The following is a 22,724-nucleotide window of genomic DNA, read 5'->3' as shown; positions in this document are numbered from 1 at the left end:
AATAATTAACAAAAAACATTGTCCTTTCGGAAAAATATTGTAGACTTTGAAATAAAGCGTGTATTTAAGCGAATATTTACTATTTGATGTCTATATTTATTCTGAATCTACGACCAACACAGAAATATGAACGACTAATGTTTTGCAACATATGTCAACTAAATTTAAATGGTTTCATAAATACCTAAATGTTACTTTTATCGACAATTATAACGACTCAGCTTAAGCCGATACCGTTGTTCGTATTTTTTTAGACCATGAGTGTGCAAACAAATATGCACAGACAAGTGGGATTTCCTCATAAGATTTAATAAGATCGCCTGCATTCAATTTAAAACAAGCTTAAAAATATTTCAGTTTCTGTAGTAACAATAATCTCACCATCATATTCTTAATGTTCATTATCTTTACAATTGCATATTATTGAAACTGCTTTATAGATAATAATAGACAATTGTTCGTCTTTATACCGCAGACGACAATCATTGTAACATCAGACATAAATCAATGTAAAAGCAGACGACAATTGTTGCAACCTCAGACACGAATCAATGTAACAGCATACATGTACGACAATTGTTGCAACTTCAGACAAGAATCAATGTAACAACAGACGACGATTCTGTAACATCAGACAAGAATCATTGTAACAGCAGACGACAATCATTCTAAAATCAGACCACAATCATCAAAAAAGCATTACACATCAGACGACAATTTTAACATATCAGTTAAAATTGAATATTACTAAGATTTGAGCATGATACTATTGTGTTGTAAAACAGAACTGTTAACAAAATACAATAGGCATACAATATATTCTTGTATGGTGTGAACATTCATCAAAAAATGAGCACATTGTCTCTCTGTGCATGTGGGTTGTTTTCATTTCATTGAATACTTACTCTGTATTAAAACGAAAAGAAAATTAATGTATATATTTCATCAGGAAAGTAATGATAAGAAACCCTTTAATGCGTAATGTATGTTCTATTTGCGCATTTGTCGGAGCATTTATGAGCGCGTCGTCTAATTTTCCATCAGACTAAGTTAGAATGATACTGTTGGTAAGATGTTCAGTAACTTAATAACACTTTATGGCTGTGTGCAATGTAGAATTTGCAATCTTGATATTGTTTCGGTAAAGCTTCCTTTTCTTAAATGACCGCATTGAGCTTTGTCTTATGTTTTAGGTAACGTGTACCTAAAAACATAGTATAGCATTTGCGATATTGGGTCTTCACATATTAATTTATTGCTTTGCTAGACAAACAGTGCCTGTAGGGGACAGCATGTTGCTTCACTGTAATATACATTTACTGGTAACAAACACATCATAATAGGTAGAATACCAGAAAACTGATAATAGAAAAACATGTTGACACTTATAACATGTTTTCTTGCGTAATTTTGCTCATTGATTTAACATGGGCAATTCACTTTATCAATCTTAATTAGTAATTTATACCAATGGGCATTATATGATTCCTTTTTTCCAATAAATACAATTAAACAAACAAACGAGCTTTAACCACGCGGGACTTAATGAAATGACGTAATCATGTTAACGATATGTCATTATACGATGTCCGTGATATTTACAATTAATCCCTAAAAATGTCTAACACTCTGGAAAAAAAACCCGACTGTTTTACTGAGTAACTTGCCGCATCAAACAGCTAGTTGAAGACTTCTCAACCTAGGTTGAACGAAACGAAAAAAATCAAATGATATAATGAAACTTCAGAATCATTATCAGGCACGTTATTTTTTTTAATACCCACTAGTCGTTTATGTAAGGTAACAGACGAACAAGATGTGCCGACCTTCTCATTTTTACACACAGTTTCCGGATTTTTTTTCTCCGTAGAATAACATTAGTCAATGTTATTAACATAAAGTCGTTTTCATCTGTACCTTCTAGATTACCCACCGTGTGACTCCAGTCAGTTCGATTGTCACATCGGCCAGTGTACACCCTGGGAGCAACGATGTAACGGTGGACCGCCGGATTGCTTCGATCGCTCCGACGAAACAAATTGTGGTAGGTAATGTCTATGAACTACGGGAAACTAAAACTTTGCCCAGACTGATTTATAAAACCTGCTCATTTAAATTTATATTAAATAGTTTATAAAGTCAATATCAGTCTGTATTATTGTGGGCTCAAACAAGTACCTTTGTTACTACGAACTGTGTTTATGGTGGTTATAATGTTGTACCGGTTGGGAGCAATATTGCTTCAAACCCTGGGATCACATGAGATGCGCAGTACAGTGCTTCTATATTTACTCACAGGAACTATACACTAGCCATATATATATATATATATATATATATATAGTATGTTTATTTAATTGTGTATACTATAACTATTTAATAGCAGTATCAAGACTTGTGTTGAAACGTTTGACACAGAACTTAGTTAAATGTGGGTAGAAAGATTAATCTCGAATAGTTGATAAGATAAGTACTACAGGTTGATGGGCAATGGCATGTACAGATCCGACTGCATGTTTTATGAAACACTTCCGTGGTCGTCAGTGCGGTATATGTTGAGGCCGAACATATATTCCGAACCAAACCAGACATAAATTGTAGATAGACATGTGTTAACACGGATTCTTCATATATTTTTTAACTATCGAGAAGACATGGCATACATTTTCGGAAATTGGGGGAACATGCACAGCAACGAACAAGATATGAACCATTAATCTGAATTGGTTGCTAAGTACTCATTTTCGGTTTCAAGGACACTCAAATATTAATGAAAATATAAAATCTTCGTGGATTTCGGTCCCACGAATACTTTGTGTACCTTTATAATATGTTGAATCATTAAACAATCATTGACTGTTGGCTATAAACAAACTCACGTGGTACCGATTTCACAACAAAACACGTGCGCGTACGGCCTGGCCAGATGCAAGTCAGGTCAGTGCATCCCACAGGAGTTCTGGTGCGACTACATCCGGGATTGCCCCGACTTCTCAGATTAAACAGACCGTGGTATGGCATCGTTACATTGACGAAGGGTGATCCGAACGTGCATGGACAAAGACAATATTTCATTAATATACCAACGAATTTCAGGGGAATTTTGTTTCAACAATCGCCTATTTTTGCTTTCAACTCTATGTGTCTATATTTTAACCCGTTGCTATAGTTACCCAAGATACAGGTTTACGAGTCAAAATAAGATGAGTTTGGATTTCTCTCTTTGTATTTAATGTAGTCACTAAAGATTAAACATGTGTGTGTCAAAAAGGAGTCTGTGATTCTAAACTAGAATAGCAAGCGTGAATTCATTACAAATTTAAATAAGTTAAAATGTTTAGTTTAATTCCTGCGTTTGTCCATAATTGTTGGATAACCCCTCGTATATATTCGTTAGATCACTCAATTTTACTTGCTCTTAAGTTGCTAGCTAAATATTAACTTCGCTCTGCGAAAATGGGCCTTAATGCATGCGCGTAAAGTGTCGTCCCAGATTAGAATGCGCAGTGTACACATCAGATACGACATTTCCCGCGTGTATCGTATTTTTCGTTTAAAATAATTCTTTTCTTAGCATCCGTTTTAGGCGTAAAGTATCGTCCCATGTTAGACTGTGTGGAATGCACTGGCTACGCCAGGAAAGTAACACGATCTGTTTTCTCAGAGTGAGACTCATATGAAAAATAAATAATATGATTATAGGTGCTACCTAATTTACGGGCAAAAGCTTAATTATTTTAAAGCTATTTAAAAAATACAGTTTGATTGTAAAAACATTAAAAATTATACTCACAACTCATCTTGCAGGCTGCGCATGTTGTGTTTGAAAACTGGTTGTGAGCCCTGGTCTATGGTGAGGCTGAAATTGGAAACACACAACTTAGAACATTAAGAATAATACAAAAGTCTGGTTTAATAAAAAGTAATTAGTAAGACGTTTTCAAGTATTATAAAAGAACCAAAAAATAATACTCACAACTCATCTTGCAGGCTGCGCATGTTGTGTTTGAAAACTGCTTGTGAGCCCTGGTCTATGTTGAGGCTGAAATTGGAAACACACAACCTAGAACATTAAGGATAATACAAAAGTTTGGTTCAATAAAAAATAAATAGTAAGACGTTTTCAAGTATTATAAAAGAACAATAGTCAATCACTTGTTATTAAATTTTTTGATTTTTTTTTAAAAATAAGTTTTGTACCTACCTTTGATTGGTTCTGTTTAAGTCATCTGGTACTTTTTTACTGCTGAGAGCATCCTGTTTCCATGTTGGTCTTGGTGAGTATTTGTGTTTTATTTGTTTTGGTTAGTGACTGACATGTCACCCACCAGCATTAATTTCGCATGGGCATAATTTTGATACTTGATTAATACTTTTAATGTATTTTGGTTATCATTAAAAAAAAAGATAATGCATAGGAAAAGTATATATGTGTGTACAGTTAGAGTTTGTTGTTGGAGTATTATTTGATTGTTATGTTTAAATTGGATTCGGTTAGTGACTCACATGTCACTTACCAGAAATGTAAACTTAAATGTTAATGTGACATTTGATATTTCTTCTATGTAGACAGACAGACAGTATTGTTATGCAAATCAATAAATTATTGAAATATTATTAAATAATATTTTGTGTATCATACGAAACACACATCAATAGCAACACTAACCCAAAGATATCAAATAATGAAAAAGCAACAACACAAGAATATGCTGATAAAATTAAAAAGTATGTAAGTTTATACTGTTTGTGATATTAACAAGGGTATTGTATGATTCAGAAAAAGAAGGGGATTTAGGATATGTCAAACGTGCATCGTTTTACTGCATAGCATTTGGGTAAGTAAATGTTGTTTATGTGAAATAAACGAAATGCATTTCTAAGCCCAAAAATGTAGATCAATCCAATTATTATAAATATCATGATCTGGGATATAAATTGAAAGAAAAGACAATTACTGATCAAGTGAAGTAGTTGTAAACTGCATGTTATATATTCATTTCTAGACATAATAAGGCAAAAAATAATCAGCCCAATAAAAATTAGATTAAATGTCTAAGTTAAGCATTAACAAAGTTAGGTCTTTTTAAGAATGAGAAACAAAAATTACTGTCAATAAAACAGACTGGTTTAATTGTTATTATTAAGACACAAAGTTTTGTATTTAATGCTTTTTTGTTGTTTATTTTCCTCTACCGGTTTCACCAGTGGGGACTTATGGTTTGTTATCAAAATTTATAATCTTTCTATGTCAACAAATATTTTCTAATCTTCTTTCATTCTACTTCTTAATGTTCTTATTGAAATTTCATGCGCTTGAAATCCCAAGTATCATGCTCTTCAGAGCTATCTGACTCGTAAGCAGGTTTCAAGTCTTTTACAACTGATTCACACATGTATGTGTACCATTTAGTAGCTAAGCTAGACTGTGGATGTACACCATCGTAAAACAAACTGTATGAACATTTCTTTATGTTGTGCTTATTCTTGCCATTCTTGCCTCGTTTTTTAGTTTTGCAAACTAAAAGGTCTCTATTCCAACGTACTGAATGTTTTGAAAAGCGTTCATTTAGTGAGCTTATAAGTGAATTTATTTCATTGATGTCATTTTCCGAGTCAATTTGTTGTTGTGAATTTGATCATAAGTATACATTGATTTGGTCAGTGTTCTTTTGGATATATTAAACTGTGATGAGGAAATCAATGAAACAGGTGGAATATGGACTAATTTGCATGAAACTGTACTGCTGTTGTAGGTTTTATAAACAGAATTTATGACTTCAAGAATGTGTGATGTTTTAGCAAGATCAGAAATGTAGACGATTTCTGTATCATTCGCATGGTGAATTTTTCTAGTTAAATTGCATATGCCTGCAGCAACAATGACAAATACATGGTGAACTGATTTTGATGATGAGAATATTTCTCTTAATTTGTAGTCAAAAGCTTGTGTTAATGTTTCTACTTTTGCTCCCGGAATTATGATTGTATGTACAGTGTAAAGAGTAAGTGTTGTGTTGGACATTAACAACTGTTTTAACTTTGCCGCTCTAGAATCTGTGGCAAAAATAATGTGATCCATGTATTCTGAATCTAAAACAGCAAATAAAATATGTTTTAAATACATACAATATGGTCTTACAGAAAAAATGCCTTTGTGTTAACACAAACAGGACAAGTGCATCCAAATTAGAAAAAAGTTTCATTTTGAGTAATTATGAAATAAATTGTGTTTCACTTCACCAGCATGTTAAATTTATTTGCAGGAAATCAATAATGCCAACAAAGAATTAAATGGAAACCAAACAGCATTTGTGGTGTATAAAAGAATGATGGAGAGTTCGTCCCCAATGTGTTTGTTATAATTTGAAGACACATTATTTTACCTTCCTGGTTAATGTCATCAAATTAACCTGAAATTATATTAGCAGCAATTGTCAGTGTTTATATCAGGTAAGAAATTAGATAAATGTCATACCTTTATTGAATTATAGAATTTATATTGTGGCTTAGTTTTTACATGAACACTAGCAAGCATTAAATCAACTTATCAGTAAATTGGTTAGTAGCTGACATGCCACCCACCAAACTTACTTGAAAGTATTCAATACATTCATTCTTCTGTACCTTGTATTTCTTGGAAGTTGGTGTTGAAAGAAGTTGATAGTAGTTTTTGGAAAACATCATCATTAATCAAATTCAATTGAGCAAATTTACTTCCTGTTTGGATGGCAAGTTTTGACGAGCGCTTAATTTCATTTGACCTTGCCTTAGTTCGAGGTGTATCAACAATGTGACATAACCTGTCTTCATTAACCAATACATTTGGATGCCAAACAAAGTCTGAAATTTCATTTGGACCCCCAGCTGTTTTTCGCCCTTGAAAGTGCTACAAAGAGAGCTCCGGGATTCTTTGACTCAAAAGACTTTGTACCTGGATCAATAACTATGTAGCGATTTGTTTCACCATGTCCGATTGTCATGCCTTGACATCGGTGAATTGTTGTACCCCAGGCAAGCCTTACAGGTAATTGTTTTCGTTTGCAACCATGACAATAACATTCCACTTTTCTTTCTGCAGGTACAAGAAGGACAATGCATGGGTTGTCTTTCATAAAAGGTGGTCCTGTGTACCTTAGGAAATGCACCATAACAACATCTGGTTGACAAAGAGGTGGTTTGTTACCATTACAGTATATAATGTCAACTATGGTCCCAATGGAGCCATTGAAAAAACCATAGGAAACATTAAGATTGCAGGTTAGCATGACTTTTGCACCTCTGCATAAAAAGAGCACTCTTATTAAACCATGGACTTTGTCTTCAGTGGCACTCAAAGCATGTGGGCCATGATCAATACAGGGTATCTTAACAACAGGAAATTCAGAATTGATTGTCTTAAGCTGATTCATATTATGTTTGTATTCAGACGCATGAGTAGGGAAAACAAAAAGAGCATTTTGTTCAATGTTTTTCATCACATTGTTAGTATAACGACGTTTGATGTCATTCCATTGAAACTGTTGAAGCCGTGTGGCATTTTCTTAAGTAAGTTTGTAGTCTCTAAGTGATATTAAAATGTCTTTAAAGTGTTTCTATTCCTCATTTTGACGAACAATGGTTTCTAAATGAACAACTTCTGAAAACTGTTGCCATACCAAAGCACCATGCATGGCTGCTGGTATTTTGCCATTGAAATGATAAACAGGTGAATCAAGAACAGGTGGTAATTGTACATCATCTCCAAAAAATACAACAACAGGAAGCCCACCCCAGTCAGCTGTCATATTTTTTATACCAAGCTTGCAATGAAACTCCGTCCATCCCAATGTTGTACATCGAATAAGGGACCTCTCATCAACAAGTAATGCTTTAACGTTCTTTAGATTACTTTGTAATGTTTCCCCACGTGATCCATCAGGAGTTGACATATCCTTACAGGAAACTTTTCCTGTAGGTATTTTTAAAAAAACTGTGTATTGTTTGTCCACCAATAAGATTTGCACTGTTACCTGTGGGACAAAGGACTTGGACAGAATCATGAGAATAGAACAAGTGTCTTATTGCCTGTACAAGACATTTAATGAGGAACGACTTGCCAGAGCCAGCAGTTCCACTGACCACTAGTCGAAGAGGTGTAAATGGTAACTTGTTTTTACAGTTTTGAAGTGTTGTCATAATAATACTAAATGCAAATTTCTGTTTTGAGTTCATTTTAGATAAATCTACATTTTCATATTCAATGTGGTTGTTAGGCTGGTCTTTATTTTTTAAAGACTCCAAAAAGTGTTTGCCTAAACCATCTGGATAGTTTTATGAAAATTGTCCCCAATCATGGTTTGGACTATCATCATCAAAAGTATATTCATCATCATTTGACATAAATTCATTATTTGGTCTGAAAGTCTCCACCCATTCTGGCTGTTCTACTATGATTTCTTCTGGCTCACATTGTTGTTCATGAACAAAGTCATCAGATTGATTTCGTTTGGCTCTTTCAATAGCAGCTTTGATAAAGTTTGGACATGCTTCAGACTCTACAAAGGTGTTCATGACTTCAGTCCAAGTGTTTGTTCCTCTTATACTATCTAATTTCCCCCACTCTGGCCAATGCAAAAGAAGTATGGTCCTTGAGTATTCTTCACTGAATGGCCATACTGCTTTTGTACTGTTACCAGCTATAACATGAACTTTGCCTTTGTTGCATATGAATTTATACCACGAGCATTTTTCTTTCTCAGGCCGTGACAAATATTTATCCAGAGGTGTAACTTTTGTGCAAGTGTTGCCAGTTTTTTCAAGTACCCTGGACCCAGACATGCTTACTGACTGAAACTGGTGACTGCTGTGAAACAAAGGTAAACCTGTCAGTTCATATGCTGCTTCCATACTTGAAATGTCTCTTTTTATTGTGTTCATTAGCAACTTGGTGCAGAGGGATTTGCCATCAGTGCTAGAAGTTTCATCAGTGGCATTAACCATTGCATTAAAAAGATCATCCACTTCTCCAGTTGGCTGATTTCCTTTGCATGCATAACCAGAAACATACTTCTCAGTTGCAATTATATCACTTATTGATGGATTATCTGGTGAACTTTTTGAAAGGATTAAGAATATATCACCATTTGCCCGCCATGCTTGAGTACAGGGAATGCTGAACCAGAAATGGGTGGTCTCTCTTCATTTCAAGTCTAAGAGAGCCATTTTATCCTTTACAATTGCGGGACTATCACGAATAGCTTTACCTTGCATGTTTTCTGACCAAAACTCCATTCTACAGACTTTGTGTTGCATCCTCTTTTTTGAAACGAGGCAGTACGATGAACAACGGTGCAAGTTAATTTTATTTGTAAGAAGTAAATGGTCTTCTAGTATAGAATATTCACTCTGACTTATGTGCATGAACAATTTAAAAAAGGGATTTTAGATTTTTAGATTCAGGTGGTGCGGGTGCATTTCCCTCGGGAGGAGGCCACAGATCCTTGTTTGGATTACCAGAGGCATCAGAACCGGCAGGATGCATTGCAGTCATGGCAAAATTTTGCTGTGCCCACTCAGAGAGCTTACTGGCACAGACATCTTCATCCAGACCGTTTTTCAAAGCCTCATGAAGAAGATTGTGCGGTTCTCTGTCAGATCTCCAACATAGTCCATGAAAGTGAATCATGCCTCTGGATTTGGCAAACTCATACCTGTACCAGAAAGTATCAACCTTAAATGCAGTTTTCATTACAGTTTCAAAGTATTCTTGTGTCCGAAGATTAAAGTAATGTGAGACAATGTGACTGTTATTTTGAAGAATAGAAAATAGAATGTTTTTGTCGTTAAGATCAACAATTTTACCAGTTTTTTGTAGATTGTATTGAGTTGAAAGTCTCCTTAGTGGTGCAAAGTGAAATTCAGCACAGATAGCAGTGCTGAAAAATGAAGTGAGGCCTTTTCCAGCATTAATTTGGTACTGAATAAGTGCTCTTAACTCTTGTTCTCTTCTGGACCAGTATTGTGAAGTTCCTTGAAGAGAAGCACCAAAGTACAAGATTTTGTGTGCAATAGAACTATCACCATTTTGAATTCTTTGCTTAAGGTCAGTGATGGACATGTGCTCATCACCGATATGTTGTTTCATGATGTATGTGTTATGAACTATGACCTTAAAGTACTTGTGTTGTGCAAAACGACCGTCTGTGTACCATATCAAATGTTCTGCCCATTCACTCATTGAAAAGCAAGTTCTTGGCTGATTTATGTGAAGGTCACCAACACAATTGGGAAACAAACATGGAAATGCAAGAGTAAAAAAATATTGAGTTGTAAACTCTGAAACTGGACTATTGTCTCTTATTGGCCATGGAATAGTTACTGTTTTTTCCTCGAACATTTTTCTTTACTTTTAGGATCTGTAATTTCTTGTAAAATGGATTCAATGTTATTTCTAATATTAACTGATTCGTCTGGTAGTTGAACAGCTGAAACAGTATCGCCATTTATTTCATCATGTGATACTTGTTCTTTAGCTGGCCCTTGGTCTTTATCAGTTCTGCTTTCAAAATTACTTTTGATTGTTTCAAGATTTATTTCCCCATTTTCAGGAAGAATATTAAGTCTATCTTGACTAATAGTTATATCTGAGTAGGTCACATTGTTGGATTTAAGCCAATTCAGTGCTGATTGAACTGCAAAACGCCTTACTTTAAAGTCTTTGTTTATTGCATTATTTCCAGTTTTCCGGACACAAGATATTTGAATATCTGTTGGAAGTTTCGGTAAAATTTGACATGGTTCATTTATATTTTGTGGAAATGTAACACAATGACCATTTGCAGCAAATACACCATGCTTAAGCATATGAATATACATGAGTGGTAATATTCTGCTTATTAGTTGCTGTTCGACTAAAGATAAATGGGAAAGTTCTGCAGGGACATTTCCAGGGTCCATATTGTTTTGTTTAGAGAACATTTTAATGTCTGATTTGTCAATGTGACAACGATGACAAACTGTATTATTGTACAATTTCATTTCAATTCTACCTTCGTTACATATGTTACAGTACTTTAATATGTAAGACATTTGTTTTAACTCAAATGATTGTATGCTATCCATTGCAATGTTATGCTGGACACTTTGAGACATTGGTGGTGGAGGTGGTATTTGATTAAAATTTAATGCTAGGTTTTTGACTGCTACAGACAAGGCATAGGCATTTTTTACAATCCGTCTTTTTCTTTCTAGTTTATCTTCATTTTGATGAGGATGAACAAATGTTATACCCAATTTTCTACAACTCTGAAATGTGTCCAATTTATTACGAGTAAGAGCAGCTGTGCTAATGTGTTCATGAGTTTGTTTAAAAAGTTGTGTAGCTTTTGTGTTTTTCTTAAGGCTGTTTACGTAAGTAATGTTCAGCTTTGCTTTTTTAACAGCTTTTGATGGTATAGCACTTTTCATGGACTTTTTTTATATTCTTGCTTTGTTGTGTTTTTTTGTGTGTGCAATATTGGAACTGTTGACAGAGGATTTGTTAGTGTTTTTATGTGTGTGGGATTATTTTGTGATAAATGTGTATGTTTCATCAATGCTCTGTTGTTGCCTGTGTTTGAAGTGTTCTTCCTCTCTGAAAGTAGTGTAAAGTGACTGTTCCATAGATGAAAAGTCACATTAAGATCAGAGTTATGTGGTGATAAGTGTGAATGTTTTGTGTAAACAATTGAGGTTAGTCCTGTTTCAGAATTGCATATGCTGCCTTTTAACCATGTGTCTATGTTTATTGGTAAGATATCACATGCCGCTTTAATTTCACATATTGTTGCCCAACCGCATCTTGTAATCATTTGTAAGTGATATTCTTCCACTGAATCATTTACTAATTCATGTCCGCAAATGGCAGACTGAATTCCAGTTTGTAGTGACATGTGTACAAATCATGTTTCTATAATAAGTGCTCATTGATATAGTACCATGTAATGCTAAACTGAGGCAGCTAAAGAAACAATTTCCATCACCCGGCACATTAAAGTTGTTAAAAACGTTTCCTTATATTACCATTGAATTTGCATGCATTTTTAAGAAATCTAAATTGTACAGTTGCATAGTGGAATGTGTTGTCTGTATTTTTTTGCTTGAATTATTACGTGTGACACTTTTACCTGTGTTGTTTGGCCTTCTTCTTTTTTTTGGAGAGTATTATTGGAAGATATTTGTTCATTTGCTTGTGTTGATTTTTTTATTTCCATATGCTTGGTTGTGCATCTTTGTGTCAAATGCTTGTTTTCGTCAGTTACGTGTGTTACAAGAGGTTGCTTACTTGTATTAGTTACACAGCAGTTAACAATCCCTGGTTTACTAGCATTTGACTGGTGAAGTGAAACGCAGTTGTCCGTTTCGGTAGTTTTTACTTTGGAATGACATGTAATCCCTCGAATTACTTCAGCGTACGTACGTTATTTGTGATTTTTTGTATTTAAACAGGTTGCTTTTGAACTCAAGCTATTTTCAATGTGTGGTTGCATGCAATAATTATGTTCAGCATTTGTGACATTTAAATGATCTGTATTACCACAAATAGTGGTGAAGAAAACAGGTTTTTGAACAGAGTGACTAAAATAAGAATGGTCATGTGAAACACAAATATTATTTTCTGTACGTTTGACCTTTGGGTTATTTAAATTACTTTTTGTAACTTCGGCGTAAGTACGCTTTCTAGAATTTGCTTTTGTTGCTTTCGTTGAACTTGAGTTATTTTCAATATGCTAAGGGATGCAGTAAGTATGTTCAGTGCGACTTGTAGAAGACATTTTTATAATGGGAAATGTATTACTTTAGTGATCCAAAATAACGCTTAAATAAAAAAAATGAAATATCAAATTAAATGCTACTTTTCCTATGGAATCAGACAATTGAATAAGTCAATGCGTATTTCTCAATGGTATAATAATTGGAATAAGTCTTTAATAAGTAGTGAAAAAATGCCAGTAAAAATAATATATACAACTGAATTACATGAATATGAAATTAAATGTTGAAATTTCTATACCATAAATACATGAATACGTGAAGTTTCTTGACTACCAGTACTTTGAATAACACAACTGTGGATTCGAATAAAGAAATTATGGAAATTTGTTAATTATGTGGATAATTATACCAATTTATATTTAAGTTGGTTGTTGTTATTTAGTTCTCAATTATAATTCATAAATAAACCTTTTTTTAATAAAATATACCAAGACCAGGAGCTCTCAACAGGACAGTTCTTCCCTCAATATCTGCTGCAGACGAATACTAAAAATGCACCGCTCGCGACCGGAATTAGGGAATACACACCGGATGCTGGATTTCGTTATTGTTATTTTCGCAGTGGTGACCTCCCTTTAAATTTAAGACCTATAAACAACGCTGGGGTTAATGATTTTAACAAAAAAGGCTTTTTAAATATATATTTTTTTATTAATTTATGAGGATAATAATAAAAATAAGGTGCAGAATTGAACGAATAAAATAAATTCGAGACTAATCTTATTCGATTAAATGCGTCGGGATTTAGGCAATACATTTTAGACGGGTTATATTTCTGAACATTATGTTTGGAAAAAGTGAACGCGAAATTTAGTATAGCAGTCTGTGGAATATGACTTGTTGCCCGTTACGGCTTAAGGCCGGGAAACAGGCAAACCGGAAGAAAAACAAAAAATTGCATTTTGGCGGTCAAAAACATATAATACAATAACATAGAGTACGATTCGCTACTTAATAATTACTGCCATGTCGTATTATTTCATGAGGAATGCATCTACGTGTCATATAGCGTTTGTCGAATTGTCTATGTGCTCCAGCGCTCTATGATTTTCCATCGCGAAAATAGGTGACGGCAGGAATTTTTTGACTTGATAGCCTATAAGGTAATGTCTCTTTGTATTTCAGAAAAGTGATACAAATTAACGGTCAACGCCCGCTTTGCGGGCTTTTGCCCGTAATATATTTAAGTGAATAAAATGGTGAGTGATTTTTGTATAAATTTAAATTGGTCTATCCTTGTAAGATAATCGAAGCACCAGGAGTTGATGGACTCTGGTTGTCACTGGAAATTAAAATAAAACATAAACAAGTATATTCATGACCTTTCAACTCATAGCGTGTATAGCATTCCACTAATTCCATGAAACAATGCTCTATCACTCAGTCTTCCTTTCTTTGCCGTTCATGGTGAATTCGTTAATATACGCACGATTTCTTTTATTTGACCAATGGGAGTCACAGTTTTAATAAATCCCTGGAATGGATGCGTTGGGATGTTTGCAGCTGGTAATTGATTGTGATTTATTGGCAATAAGCAGAGGCTGGACGCATGTATTGAATATGCGGGTCGCAAACGGAATACAGTATTTATCATTTTTATTCAGAACTTCTTTTGCTTCAAATTGCTGTTCCGTTTGGGGTGTCATTCCTATTTCCAAGTAACTATAAATAACAACCTTTATTTTACAGGCAACCACAGCTGTCTGTCCGGCCAGTTCAAATGCACGTCCTCCTACTGCATTGACACGGAGGACATGTACGATAACAACATCGACTGCAAGATGACATACGTTGACGAAAAGGACTGCGGTATGTCACATAATATGTTGCATGTTGTGTGTCACTGCCAGTGCGTGCTCCGGTATGGTAATGGCGAGGGTACCGGTGTTCATATTACTATTGCCCACACCCTCACAAATTAAACCTGGACGATATGGCCTTCAAGCAACAAGGACCAGAAGCATGTGTGTTGTAACTGGAATACACGCTATATTAGATTAAACTGGGAGCATACCATTCACAGTTAAATTCCCAGTATCTCATTATATTAATTACATCTATATCTACTTTTATAGGATTCTCGTGTCATTTTAACACAGTTGTTTCAATCCATGCTCTTTATACGCGTTATGTAAATAGACTACATCGCAGACAATATATAATTATATGTTTTACTTGAACGCACGTTGTAATTTATGTCTTTATATTCCCAACAAGTGTTATCGACAGGTTTATACTGTTTAAATAGAATATAATATTGTTTTCCATATGTTCACCTTCACATCTCCACCGAGTGTATTCGACTGTTTTCTAATGTTAAAACTAACTAAAATATATGTACATAATGGACTGGTGTTACGTGCTCCTGTCCATTGGCGGTAGCTAAATGAGATGTAATGTTTTCTATAATATGTGTGTTTTAATTTACAGACTTCAAAAAGGTTTCACGTGATCCGTTTACGAATGAATTTCGATGTTGCAACTAACAAATGTTCACCCATTTACGTAATCTTCTCATGGTCCAGTTCAAATGATGTACATGTGTATGTATGTTAAAGTTTTCAGTAGTTTAACGGGCCACAGACAAGAAAGAGTTAGCTAGTGAATTCTAATGTTGTAACTAAATTATATCTGCAATTGAATTCTGATGTTAACACAAATGCACCTGCCTTTTACGTCAGGCTTCACCTGTCCCAGTCGCGAGAATGTATGTGACTGCATTGACATCGAGATGCACTGTGAGAACCGCGGCCTCGACCACCTGCCTTACGATTTGTCCAACGAAGACATCACAAAGTTTAAAGAGCTGCCGCCTCGCAAGTATCCTTGTTACGTTTGTTTAAATATGTTCGGGCCGCGCTTTGTGAAAAGGGGGTTCAATGCATGTGCCTGCAGTGTCTTTCCAGATTAGCCTGTGCAGTTTGGTTATCGGGGACCACATTTTTCTCTATTTGTTCGTTTAAGGAAGAGTGTTCATGACGAAAATCTAGTAAAGGCAGAAAGTGTCGTCCCTGATAAGCATGTTCAGACTTCACAGGTTAATCTGGGACGACACTTTCCGCAATTTAACCCTCCTCCTTACAGAGTGAGGCGCATTAATATTATCAAACTTATATTTCTAGCTGAGGTATTTAAACCTGCAATGAAATTAGATATCATAGCATTGCTATACATGCACTACAAAGTACAATAAATCTCTCTGCACTAAATCGAATCAGAAATAAGACGTGGTCGACTCCTTAAGTTGATATGATTATAATTCGTCCTCAGTTTATTTTATGTCATGTACCAAACAAAACTAGTACAGTAGTATGCGTCACCATATGAACACAAGACATACCGTCAATCACAATGGACTCAATTTGTTTGTACATTCATGCATTCAGCCGATTTTGATTAAATTGTAATTTTGTACAAACGCCCCTGCTCTATGATTTCCGTTTAATCGAAAGTACTATAAATATATAGTCGTTAAAGCAATATTCATGTATGGTTTCAACAAATCAGAAGATTTACGAGTTTTATCTAGCAGAAGAAAGAACCTTTATAACATATTATTCTAACGAAACGCTGCAGCATCGGTTATAATAAGAACGATCTTACAATGTGATAATCGATTAATATTTACAAGTGAACATGGAATAATAAGGACGACAGTCGAATCAATACCAAGTTCCTCAATCTCCACGAAGAGTTGGCGTTTCATAGTTGTCGTAATATACAATCTCTGCCATCACAAGAAAAACCTACCAGATTTATTCCCTCGTAAATATCGCAAATATCGAAAATCATAGTGCATTTGAAAGGTAAAAGGCATTTATTTTAGTTGAATTATTGACCAGTGTTAGCATGTTGATATAATAGAGTAAAATAAAAAACACACTGAAAATGTGTATGTAATCTCGTTCTCGACGCGTACTTGTTTAGCAAAATAAATTCAATTTTTTTCTCTAGTACTTGATTATTTTCACGGCTACTGTTTACCTATTTCAGTCACATGTCTAACAATGCCATCAACCTGACCAGTTACTGTTAAATTTCAGTCACATGTCTCACAATGCCATCAACCTGACCAGCGACACGTTTGACAAGCTCAGCAAGATCGTATACCTGTAAGTACGGACCGCAGTAGTCAAGACTAGAGATGTAAAGGAATGTTTCATACATTCTGAAAAAGATAATATCCTATTTTGGTTTCAAATAATTAAAAAAAAACACTGTTATCTGTTGAAAAAACACAAATGACGTAGACATATGCTAAAAATACAGTTCCTTTTATAAGTCATTATCATTGCAAATTTGCAAAGTTTTCAACCGATGCAAACGGAATTTGCAGCATAGCTCGGATGTTCCGTAAAATTGATTAATACATTGAAATTCACAACACAATAACAAAATGCCAAAGTCTGTTAACAAGTCCTTAAATCAAGTTATTTTCAACCGGCCCGCATCCCCCTACCCCCCATACACGCATGTATCTTTCTTATGGAAACTGAACTGAGCGGGTATGCCAATGCACTTAATTCCTCGCGAATGTTCAAATAAGAGTAAAAAAAAGTTTGTCACTTTAATAAGTTAACATTAAGGGATTGAAACTTCATGTGTTGTATCATATGTCAACAGCGCATTTAACATTGAATGATTAGGAAGCGTGTGTTCCTATACCAAAGATCGAAACCGAGACCTAAGTAAGTATCAAATGGATGACAAGTTTGGATTATCATTAGTTATTTTCAAAAGGGCGAACTATTGCAATCCCCTCAAACACCCATAAACACAACTATTTATAAAAAATATACTCACTGTTTTGACACAAAACTGTTAAACCGGTTACATAAATTGTATGATTTATAAAATGGCAGACGATACATAAACAAGATTTCGATGATGTGAATATTGTAAATCAGTCATATTCCAGTCATGTGCTGAAAACAGTTAATAAAACACGTGTAAACATATATATGTTTTAACATTTTAATCATGTCGTTCATTTCAGCGATTTAAGCTCGAACGGGATTGTTCACATACCGGACGGGGTGTTCAAGAACTTATGGCGACTAATAACACTGTAAATAAATGTTATACACGCACCTAAAATATTAACTATTCTGAAATAACAATGTAAAGTTTAAAAGAGCCTTAAAAACACGAGACCGATTGGCGAGTGCTGCTCGATAATCTAAGCATGCGAGAGATTTTCCTAACATGTTCCTTTTTAATATTTTTTTCACCGGTATTGAACGCCATTATACCTACAGGATAGTGTCTTTTTTAATGAGGCGTTGCCCTTTGTAAAAGTCTCTTTTAGCTTACTCTGCATCTGACAGACGACTAAAATGCCTCACACACTATTCGCATCGTGTTAACCCATGTATGCCTAGTGGACTATCCCATCCTTCTAAATTGGATCAATTTATTTCCAAAATTAGGGATGTCTTATATATATATTTCTATATTTAGAATATTCCTTACAGAAATTCCTTAAAGCAAACAGCGCAGACCCTGATGAGACGCCGCATTATGCGGCGTCTCATCTGGGTCTACGCTGTTTGCCAAGGCCTTTTTTCTAGACGCTATGCATAAATGGGTTAAGTCAAGTTATATTATTAGTATTGAAGAGCATTTAAGTCCTTAAACAACTTTAATGTCAGTGTTATTCAATTAAACCAGCCCTAAAATGATCTTTCGTTTCACTGTTTTTAGTACATCAGTTTCCAAATAAACTTTTTCACAACGTACATGTTCGTGTTTCTATAAATTGAAATAGCAGTACTGTTTGTTGGAATACCAACTTCGCGTACAAGTCCAATATATTGGTTTGACAATGCCCGGAGATTTTCTCTAGCAGCCTGTCTAGTTGGAATTATATTGTTTCGACGTAGCGTGTCGTAATTGTTAACTATGATGCCCAAGAAATTCCCTATTGCTTGAGCAGTTGTATCGTGGGTGTCACAATAACAGTTATGACTAGACGGTGAAGCTGTGACGAGAAAGTACACCTATTTCAAGTATCTTTGTCATGAAACAGATTCGCAAGGCAATTTATATTTAGAGAGCTCGATACCTCATGCTGTTAAATTTAGTACACATATATCTTCGTTATTGCTTTATCAGCCAATTAATTATCATGTTTAATGCGAAACTAATGTTGACTTGTAAAGACAAAGAGATATGTATTGCCTCACAATTTCGATGAATGATTTTAAAATATTTTTGCAATGTAATTGAAAACGTTGTACTTTTCGCTTCGGTCAGAGTCGCGGGTTCTCTCTGGTCGTTTTACTAGTATATTCTCAATTTTTATTTTGTTCGCTCAAATACACTTCTTAATCGATTTTGGTGAATTATAATAGCAAATTTCGTACTCATGAATAATCAAACGATCTTTTCCTTTTTCATTCAATGAGTATTTAAGAGAGTTGTTTCATTTCATCGGTCATTAGTATTCCCATCAATATTAATGAATATTCAATTTTGTCAGCCAGTTATAGTACGGTTTATTATGTTGTAACAACATTATATATACCGTTGGTTCCGACGATGTCTTTCTTCTAATTCAGATAATAGCCGTTCATTTTCTCTCGTTTCTTTATTTATCTAAATGATATTTTCATTGTTAAGAAACATCATCCATCGCATTGATTCAACGTCAACACTTTTGGCGCCATGCATATATTAAACTGAAATCGACGACATAAAATTAAACAAGTACTTATTAAAGTAAAAGTACAGGCTAAGTGTTAGATTGTTTTACTTTAACATTCTCCATTCAGAGTAATTCTTTTAATTTAAATTACAGTATATAACCCCATTGATTTTGGTCATGTTTTTCGAACCCAATTTCTTACCTGGACAATAACAAGTGTCGAATCACAACAATAAATTCGAAAAAAAACATTTGATACGGCCACAAATGGATAAACGGTTAATTAAGACAAGCTTTTCCCCTCTGATAACGACACATGATAGTAATTGAAGGAAAAAGTATCACTCTTACATATATACGTTCCCAGACAATCCCTGGTTTTAATTCAAGATAACGTTGTGATACAGGGCAATATATTCGCTCATTCCGTTAAGAGCTAATTAATTGTACAAGTCACAAAGTTTCATGAGAAATATAAAACTATACAATATACAATATTAAACTAAACTTTATGTTTCAAATATTCGAACTCCATCTTACTGAGTTAACAAAGGTTCGAAAACGTGTTCAACGGAAAAGGCGATAGCAGGAAATATGACAATCAAAAATGACTACAATATGGTCGCATTCAGAAATAATTGCACTGACATCGACTGTAATACTATTTTGTTTGAAAAGAAAACACAAGAAGGAACTACGGTCTATAAGGTCCCTATTTGGCTATGTTTGTTTTAATTATACAATTGTTTTGGATTATGTTTGTTTAGAGTAAATTAGTATATATTCAATTGACTTGTACAGACGTGCGTAATTGAAGCAAATGCATTTCATTTTTAAAATATGTAAATTAAACACCATTGTTGTGTTATATTACCACATTTCGCATGTTAATCCGATGCACAATAATTTGAGCCGTGCTCTGTGGAAAGGGGGTTCAATGCATTCGCGTAATGTGTCGTCTCAGATAAGCCTGTGCGGTCTTATCAGTGACGACACTTTCCGCTTTAATGATATTTTACGTTTCAAGAAAGACTCTTCTCAACAACTATCCAGGTAGGGCGGGAAGTGTTATCCCTGATTAGCTTGTGCGGATTGCGACCGTTTACGCACATGCATTACAACCCTTTTTCACAGAGCAAGACTCGTTTAATACTTTCAGGAAGCTTAAAAAACAATGCTATAGAAGTGATAACCAATGGGACCTTCCACGGGCTGACCTTCTTACGAACTATCTAAGTCACGTGTTCGAATGAAGAGTCGTCACACAGCAAACGTAATAATGTTTCCTTTACCTACGTTTTTGAAGGACTTTATTAATGTATGATATTCGGTTACAAGTGTTGTATACCGTGTTTTACATAGTTAAGTAACAAGCTATAAATATTGCGTTTTATTTTTACTAATTTATTAGTCTATAGCTTAAACGGACAAGTGCTGCTACATTACACCGTATTACGTTTAGCATATAAAGCATAATCCACATCTTTATATAATCACCAATATGCTGTACTATGTTATGTAGTAAAGTTTCAACCACTTGCACTTTACAGTGGTTGTTACATTTTCAGAAACCTAAACGGCAACAAGATACATGAGATAACTCCGTATGGATTCATGGGGCTGTCACATTTACATGCTATCCCTTGTCTTAAATTCGATTGCCGCCAATAAGGTGTTTTATATCAATAAGAGTGTAATATTGTAGTATGGTTTAAGGTTAAAAAGGACGCAATGTGAACACATTGTTTGTCTTTTTATAAAAAACAAAATAACAAGTTGATTTTAAATATTAAAAGTATCTGTATTGAACTCATAACATGTAAGTCTTAACGATTTTTTAAATAAGTTTTAGCTTTAAACTTGTGAAAGTAAATATTAAAATTGTGTCATGTTTAGGAATCTCAGTTATCAATCTATCCAGCGTCTACATCAGAACACGTTCTCCGGACTCAGGAATGTTCGTACCATGTACGTAATTTTAATGTATTGCATTTATATGAATCAACTATGTTTGTATCCTTTGAATCTGATTTAAATATATCCAAACGTTCAAACAAACTAAAGTAAAACTGCCTTTGTCATTACATGTTAACACCATTTGTCTTGTGTGTTTTCCTGCAGGACTCTGCCCCACAACGCTATCACGTTTATCGAAGAAGGCGCGTTCAATGGCCTCGCATACTTACTTTCTCTGTGAGTATACCTACGTATCACGAAGTGCGGGTAAATGAGTTTCGCTCTGTGAAAACCGGACGAAATGCATGTGCGTAAAGTGTCATCCCAGATAAGCCTGTGATGTCCGCACAGCCTACTCAGGGTCGACACTTTCTGTTTTTTATGGAGTTTTAAGTTTAAAGATAGTCTCTTCTAAACGAATATCCAGTTAAATCGGAAATTTTCGTCTCTGATTAGGTTGTGCGGACTTCATTCATTCAATGGCTACGAAATGTTACGCACATGCAACAAGGCCAATCTTGCAGGAACGAGTTCGTATGAGTCGCCTTCTGGGAAAACTGGGCATAATGCATGTGCGAAAAGTGTCGTCCCAGATTAGCCTGTGCAGTCTCCGCTTTTAGGACAGTTTTCGTTTTAATGAAGACTCTTCTTAGCAAAAATCCATTAAGGCGGAAAGCGTCGTCCCTGATTAGCCTGTGCGGACTGCCTGGGATTTCCTGAACTCACTGTAGGTTTATATGGAACTATTTAGTCCGCTTGCCGGGAGGAACCAGTAGTTTGTATCTTGAGCAATAGTTGTATTTGAGTTGTAATTCATGAAAAAGTAAGTTTTAAATGACAAAACAATTCACATGGCAATAATCACCCAAGCAAACAGGTATGTTGTAGAAGTAGCACAAAGTATCACCGCATTCGGATGGTGTTTTGCCGAATTATTCAATGAGTAACGATGTTTTTCCCGGCATTTATATCATATTCCGCTCATATTAACATCGGAACCGGAACATGATATATTTAGAAAGAATTGATATTTAACCTCGATAAATGTTAAATTAATTATCATTTCACAGAGACATTTCAAAGAACGACATTGACATCATTGAAGAAAACATTTTTTTCTGGACTGAAGTCTCTGGACTACCTAAAGATTTTTATGGTATTATTCTTTTCAAGGAAGTCTCTATAAATGAAAATCAAGTTTCGGCGAAATGTTTCCTCCCAGGTTAGTCAGACTTTCTCAATGAGGCTACATTATTCGCTCCTTCTGTTCAATAGCTTGTGTTGAAGGCTTACAAAATATACTAGATCTTTTATTTTCAAACGTTTC

The 22,724-nt window shown here is 34.7% G+C and overlaps 1 pseudogene; it reads left to right on the top strand.

Annotated features, from left to right (window-relative positions):
* LOC127857431 (G-protein coupled receptor GRL101-like) overlaps positions 1-22,724 on the top strand; it is a 42,355-nt pseudogene that overhangs the window by 12,781 nt on the left and 6,850 nt on the right.

The sequence above is a fragment of the Dreissena polymorpha genome, chromosome 14 (genome assembly GCF_020536995.1).
Source record: "Dreissena polymorpha isolate Duluth1 chromosome 14, UMN_Dpol_1.0, whole genome shotgun sequence".
NCBI lineage: Eukaryota > Metazoa > Mollusca > Bivalvia > Myida > Dreissenidae > Dreissena > Dreissena polymorpha.
Note: the sequence above shows the minus strand (reverse complement) of the source record. Positions and strands in the feature narration are given on the sequence as shown.